This window comes from Lolium rigidum, chromosome 7 (genome assembly GCF_022539505.1).
Source record: "Lolium rigidum isolate FL_2022 chromosome 7, APGP_CSIRO_Lrig_0.1, whole genome shotgun sequence".
NCBI classification, from domain to species: Eukaryota; Viridiplantae; Streptophyta; class Magnoliopsida; order Poales; family Poaceae; genus Lolium; species Lolium rigidum.
Window position 1 is genome coordinate 271,878,004 of NC_061514.1, and position 8,050 is coordinate 271,886,053.

Sequence of the window (8,050 nt, forward strand, 5' to 3'; positions counted from 1 at the left end):
ACTTAAAACATTCTTATCATGGTTCATATGCATAGAAGTATCATTAAATTTGGCATAAGAAAAGTTATTCTCATTAATAGTAATTGGAGCAAGATTATTATCAAGAATTTGAACATGGTAAACAAATTGCATATTAAGGGAATTGTTTTTGGTAATCCAATCATGACTATGACAAGTTTCATAAGGATAGAGAACCTATATCATAGCATTCTTTATAATAATCATCGAGAGATCGGGGGCACGAGTGTCATCATAGGAAATAGAATAGTTATCTTTCACAGTCGGTTTATCTGTGTCCACACCATCATTGTTATTAGAAGGAGATGTATCAAGAACATAATGACCAGTAGCTAAAGGATTTTCAAACACCTCTTCCCCAAGCTTAGAGCTTTCTATATTATGGGAGGAAGCATGGATAGTACTGACACTATGGCAATTATTATCATCATTTTCAGAATTAGTTTCCCAGAGATTTGTAATATCAAAAGTAGTGTGCTCATTCAAATCATGATCGCTAATGTATGTAAAGGGCATAGGAAGATCATCGTATTCAGATTCATTGTCACAATAATCATTAGGAGCAACATACTTACGGTTACCTAGCGTTATCTCATTCACGCGGGGATACGCCGTTACCTCTTTCTTTTTATTCTCCTTCTTCTTCTTCTTCTCTTCCTTCTCCTCGTTCCCTTTTTTAGGAGGAAGAGGCTTGAAGGGTGGCTTGTCCGCATAACCTGATTTACTTTCAGAAACAATAGAAGAAACTTGGGAGGATCCCTCCTTTTCATTAATTAGTTGAAAACACACAACGGTCCTATCATATTTTGGCAAGGTGTCATCTTCTAAAATATTTTGTATGTAAGTATTTGTATGGCTATTATCAATGCAATAAGAAAAACACCCATGCAGGACATCATCAACATCAAGATCACTCATATGTAACAAAGAGATTTTTCTCGACAGTTCTTCACACCCCAAAAATAAAGTAAGTTCATCATGCCGATTAGGAGTAATTTCATCATCACAATACAAATTTGCAGCACTTATTGGGTTCAAATTATCATTGGAGGAGCATTGAAAATTAAAATGACCCACTTCATGGCAAACTTCACAAATAAAAGGATAGAGGGCACAAACTTTTTTACCAAGATCATCTAGAGCCCTAAACCACTTTCTAGTTTTTTCATTAGCATGATGGATACAATATTCATCTTTGATTTGATTAATTCCACAAGGTCTATGTATTCCACAAAAATTAACATGCTTATAGGAAATAACATTCTTAGGAGTTTGAGCATGCTCATTACAATAATTAACAACAATTTCATTCTTCATGCAAGCCTTTTTAAAAGGTTCATGATACTTATCAAAATTATTTTTAGGCAATTCTAAATGAGATGCAAAGGCTTTATAAAGATTTGCAGCAACTTGAGAGTCAAGACCATAAGTAGCACTCATATTTCGAAATTTATCGGTATCCATAAAAGTTTCAATGCATTCATAATCATAATTTATACCTGACTCTTTACCTTTGTCGTTCTCCCAATCTTCAGCGTTCTCCTTAATCCGATCAAGAAGATCCCTTTTAAACTCTTCTTTGTTGCGCGTGAATGATCCGGAACAAGTAGCATCCAGCAAGGTCTTATCTTGAAAAGAAAGTCTTGCATAGAAATTATCAATGATGATATTACCTGGAAGCTCATGATTGGGGCATTTGAGCATTAAAGACTTCAATCTCTCCCATGCTTGGGCAATACTCTCTCCATCATGAGGCCAGAAATTATATATTCGGTTTCGGTCTTTGTGAATTTCACTTGGAGGATAGAATTTAGAATAAAATAGAGGCACAATATCCTTCCAATCAAGAGAATGCTCATCTTTTAGCAGTTTATGCCAATGCGCCGCTTTACCAGTCAACGACATAGAGAATAATTTCTTCTTCACTTCATCCATAGAGATACCTGCACACTTGAATAACCCGCATAATTCATGCAAAAACAGTAAATGATCTCCAGGATGCACAGTTCCATCCCCTTCATAGCGGTTATCCATAACATGTTCAATAATTTTCATAGGTATTTTATATGGGATACTTTTAGTAGGTGCATTTAAAATATCACAAGCATCATTAGAGTTATCGCATATGGGAGATAAAGTGTTATCAGAGCAAATTTTCTCACTCTGAAGATGGGAAGCTAAAAAGTTCACAAAAACTAGCTTCCCCAAGCTTAGACTTCTCCATAGCATTAGCAGTAATTGCATTCATACTAATAACATCGCTACTAGCATGCAAATGAGGTTCCATTGGTTTTTTAATGTTTGCACCAAACAATTCTAAATCAGGAAAAAGATTAAAAAGCTCACTAAATTTTTTTGTTGTTTTCCATTATGCCTAACTAGTGTAAACAAGAAACAAAAAGATGCAATTGCAGGATCTAAAGGAAATAGCTTCGAGCACAAACACAATGGCGCCAGAAAAGTATTGTTACCTGGAACCGGAGTATGAGTGCCTTTTTACCTTTCCTCCTCGGCAACGGCGCCGTGAAAAGTGCTTGATGTCTACGGGAGCTTCTATTCTTGTAGACGAGTGTTGGGCCTCCGGGAGCAGAGGTTTGTAGAACAGCAGACAAGTTTCCCTTAAGTGGATTACCCAAGGTTTATCGATCTCGGGGAGGAAGAGGTCAAAGATATCCCTCTCATGCAACCCCGCAACCACAAAGCAAGAAGTCTCTTGTGTCCCCAACACACCTAATAGGTGCACTAGTTCGGCGAAGAGATAGTGAAATACGGGTGGTATGAATAAGTAGTGGCAACGGCACCGGAAAAGTGCTTTGCCCGTAACAGTAAACAAGCGGTAGTAACGCAGCAGTAGTAACGCGATAGAAACAAGTAAACAAGCAGCGATAGTAGTATTTAGGAACAAGGCCTAGGGATTAGACTTTCACTAGTGGACACTCTCAACATTGATCACATAACGAATAGATAAATGCATACTCTACACTTTTGTTGGATGATGAACACATTGCGTAGGATTACACGAACCCTCAATGCCGGAGTTAACAAGCTCCACAATAATGCTCATATTTTAGTAACCTTTAGTGTAAGATAGATCAAAAGACTAAACCAAGTACTAGCATAGCATGCACACTCGTCACCTTCATGCATATGTAGGAGGAATAGATCACATCAATATTATCATAGCAATAGTTAACTTCGCAATCTACAAGAGATCATGATCATAGCATAAACCAAGTACTAACACGGTGCACACACTTGTCACCTTTGCACACGTGCAGGAGGAATAAAACTACTTTAATAACATTGCTAGAGTAACACATAGATAAATTGTGATACAAACACATTGCAATCATAAAGAGATATAAATAAGCACCTCACTATGCCATTCAACAGTGAATAAGTATTCTGTGAAATATAGCCTAAGAGACCCACACGGTGCACACACTGTCACCTTTACACACGTGGGACAAGGAGTCTCCGGAGATCACATAGGTAAAACTCACATGACTAGCATAATGACATCTAGATTACAAGCATCATCATATGAATCTCAATCATGTAAGGCAGCTCATGAGATTATTGTATTGAAGTACATAGGAGAGAGATGAACCACATAGCTACCGGTACAGCCCCGAGCCTCGATGGAGAACTACTCCCTCCTCATGGGAGCAAGCAGCAGTGATGAAGATGGCGGTGGAGATGGCAGCGGTGTCGATGGAGAAGCCTTCCGGGGCACTTCCCCGCTCCGGCAGGGTGCCGGAACAGAGACTCCTGTCCCCGCGATCTTGGCTTCGCGATGGCGGCGGCTCTGGAAGGTTTTCCGTATCGTGGTTTTTCGTATCAGGGTTTTCTCGACGGAGGCTTTAAATAGGCGGAAGGGCAGCGTCAGAGGGTCGAAGAGGCGGCGGCACCATAGGCTGGCGCGGCCAGGGCCCAGGCCGCGCCACCCTATCATCTGGGGCCCACAGGGCCCCCCTCTGGCGGCTCTCGGGTGTTCTGGATGCTTCCGGTGAAAATAGGAACCTGGGTCTTGATTTCGTCCGATTCCGAGAATATTTCGTTACTAGGATTTCTGAAACCAAAAACAGCAGAAAACAGACAATCGGCACTTCGGCATCTTGTTAATAGGTTAGTTCCAGAAAATGCACGAATATGACATAAAGTGTGCATAAAACATGTAGGTATCATCAATAATATGGCATGGAACATAAGAAATTATCGATACGTCGGAGACGTATCACCCTTCGGGAGCATCAGTTGTACGCCAAGTTCAGCAAGTGTGAGTTTTGGTTAAAGGAAGTAGGATACCTGGGACATATCTTGTCTGCAGGAGGAATTGCCGTTGACCCCTCAAAAATCAAGACCGTTGAAGAATGTAAAGCCCCAACCACTCAGACTGAGGTCCGTGCATTTCTCGGATTGGCGGGATATTACCGCCGGTTCGTTGAAGGATTCTCGAGCATAGCAAGACCAATGACGCAATTGTTGAAGAAAGACAAGAAGTTTGAATGGACTGAGAAATGCGAAGAGAGTTTCCAACAACTCAAGAGCAGATTGACCTCAGCCCCAATATTGATCATGCCGGACATCACCAAGCCATTTGACGTATACTGTGATGCATCCAAGATTGTTCTTGGATGTGTGTTGATGCAAGAAGGCAAAGTGATCTCATACCTGTCAAGGCAACTGAAGCAACACGAGCAGAATTATCCAACCCATGACTTAGAACTAGCAGCCGTTGTTTTGGCCCTGAAAGTATGGCGTCATTACCTCATGGGTAATCGATGCGAGATCTATTCGGATCACAAGAGCTTGAAGTATATCTTCACTCAGAAGGATCTGAATATGAGGCAGCGCAGATGGATAGAGCTAATCAAGGATTATGATATGGAAATTCACTATCACCCCGGCAAGGCCAATGTGGTAGCGGATGCCCTGAGTAGACTGCCGTGTCAGTTGAACTCCATGATCGCAATCGAGCAACCCAGCCTATTTCATGAGTTTGAACAGTTTAGACTTGAACTCGTTAGCGAAGGATTTCTAGCCAGCATTGAACTCCAACCTACCTTGCTTAGTAAGATCAAGGAAGCCAAGAAGGGAAATGCTAGCATTGATGGGATCCAGAGCCAAATAGCTGCAGGAAAGGCACCAGGATTCACTGAAGATGAAGAAGGAGTGCTTTGGTACAACGAACGCCTATGTGTGCCGTCAGATTCAGAGTTGAAGCAAGTTATCCTGAAAGAAGCCCATGACACCCTTTACTCTATTCATCCCGGAGGAACCAAGATGTACCAAGATTTGAAAGAACAATTTTGGTGGCATGGAATGAAGAGAGAGATTGGAAGCTATATCGCCAAGTGTGATATCTGTCAACGAGTCAAAGCGGAACTTCAACGACCCGCAGGTTTGCTGCAACCCCTGCAGATTCCCGAATGGAAGTGGGATTCTGTAGGAATGGACTTCATCACCGGATTGCCCAAATCTAGTAAAGGAAATGATTCTATTTGGGTAGTGGTCGATAGATTGACCAAGGTAGCTCATTTCATCCCCGTCAAGACCACCTATCAAGGACCAAGACTTGCCGAGTTATATATCTCACGGATAGTCAGCCTGCACAGAACCCCGAAGTCAATAGTGTCAGATAGAGGATCCCAATTCACCTCAAGATTCTGGCAGAAAGTACATGAAGGACTAGGAACCCGGCTGAATTTCAGCACCGCCTATCACCCGCAGACTGATGGACAGACTGAACGAGTCAATCAAATACTGGAAGATATGTTGAGAGCATGTGTGCTTGAGTATGGATCCAAGTGGGAAGACTGCTTGCCGTACGCAGAATTCTCATACAACAACAGCTATCAAGCCAGTTTGCAAATGGCCCCCTTTGAAGCACTGTACGGAAGGAAGTGCCGTACCCCTCTGAATTGGTCGGAAGTCGGAGAGAGTCAAGTCTCTGGACCAGATATTCTCCGCGAAGCTGAAGAGAAGGTTCACAAGATCCGCGAATACCTCAAGACAGCCCAATCAAGACAGAAGAGCTACGCCGACAAGAGACGCCGAGAGATGACCTTCGAGATCGGAGATTTCGTGTATCTCAAAGTATCCCCCCCCCCTTAAAGGAATGCAGAGATTCCAGCTTAGAGGAAAGCTTGCACCCCGATATGTTGGACCCTTCAAAGTCCTGAGTCGCCGAGGAGAAGTATCCTATCAACTGGAGTTAACAGAAGAAATGTCAGCGGTACACAATGTGTTTCACATCTCGTTACTCCGGAAGTGCTTGGAAGTACCGGAGAAGACCGAGGTTTTCAAGAACATCGATCATCGAGCTGTGGATATCAACTCAGATTTGACCTACCGCGAAGTACTGATGCGTGTAGTTGACACGTCCGTTGGGAACCCCAAGAGGAAGGTGTGATGCGCACAGCAGCAAGTTTCCCTCAGTAAGAAACCAAGGTTTAATCGAACCAGTAGGAGTCAAGAAGCACGTTGAAGGTTGATGGCGGAGGAGTGTAGTGCGGCGCAATACCAGGGATTCCGGCGCCAACGTGGAACCTGCACAACACAATCACAGAACTTTGCCCCAACGTAACAGTGAGGTTGTCAATCTCACCGGCTTGCTGTAAACAAAGGATTAGATGTATAGTGTGGATGATAATGGTTGTTTGCGAAAAACAGTAAAGAACAATTGCAGTAGATTGTATTCATATGTAAAGAATAGGACCGGGGTCCACATATCACTAGTGGTGTCTCTCCCATAAGATAGCAGATGTTGGGTGAACAAATTACAGTTGGGCAATTGACAAATAAAGAAGGCATAACAATGCACATACATATATCATGATGAGTACTATGAGATTTAATCAGGGCATTACGACAAAGTACATAGACCGCTATCCAGCATGCATCTATGTCTAAAAAGTCCACTTTCAGGTTATCATCTGAACCCCTTCCAGTATTAAGTTGCAAACAACAGAAAATTTCATTAAGTATGGTGCGTAATGTAATCAACACAAATATCCTTAGACAAAGCATCGATGTTTTATCCCTAGTGGCAACATCACATCCACAACCTTAGAACTTTCTGTCACTGTCCCAGATTTAATGGAGGCATGAACCCACTATCGAGTATAAATACTCCCTCTTGGAGTCACAAGTATCAACTTGGCCAGAGCCTCTACTAGCAACGGAGAGCATGCAAGAACATAAATAACATATATGATAGATTGATAATCAACTTGACATAGTATTCAATATTCATCGGATCCCAACAAACACAACATGTAGGATTACAGATAGATGATCTTGATCATGATAGGCAGCTCACAAGATCTAACATGATAGCACAATGAGGAGAAGACAACCATCTAGCTACTGCTATGGACCCATAGTCTAGGGGTGAACTACTCACACATCGATCCGGAGGCGATCATGGCGATGAAGAGACCTCCGGGAGATGATTCCCCTCTCCGGCAGGGTGCCGGAGGCGATCTCCTGAATCCCCCGAGATGGGATTGGCGGCGGCGGCATCTCTGGAAGGTTTTCCGTATCGTGGCTCTCGGTACTGGGGGTTTCGCGACGAAGGCTTTAAGTAGGCGGAAGGGAAGGTCAAGGGGCGTCACAAGGGGCCCACACAACAGGGCCGCGCGGCCAGGGTGCAGGCCGCGCCGCCCTGGTGTGTCACCACCTCGTGGCCCCACTTCGTTTCCTCTTCGGACTTCTGGAAGCTTCGTGCAAAAATAGGACCCTGGGCGTTGATTTCGTCCAATTCCGAGAATATTTCCTTACTAGGATTTCTGAAACCAAAAACAGCAGAAAACAACAGAATCGGCTCTTCGGCATCTCGTCAATAGGTTAGTGCCGGAAAATGCATAATAATGACATATAATGTGTATAAAACATGTGAGTATCATCATAAAAGTACCATGGAACATAAGAAATTATAGATACGTTTGGGACGTATCAAGTACCTATTCGCATCTTGGAAGAAGCCTTCAGAACCACCCGCACCAGGAGTATCAAGTTTCTGAAGATC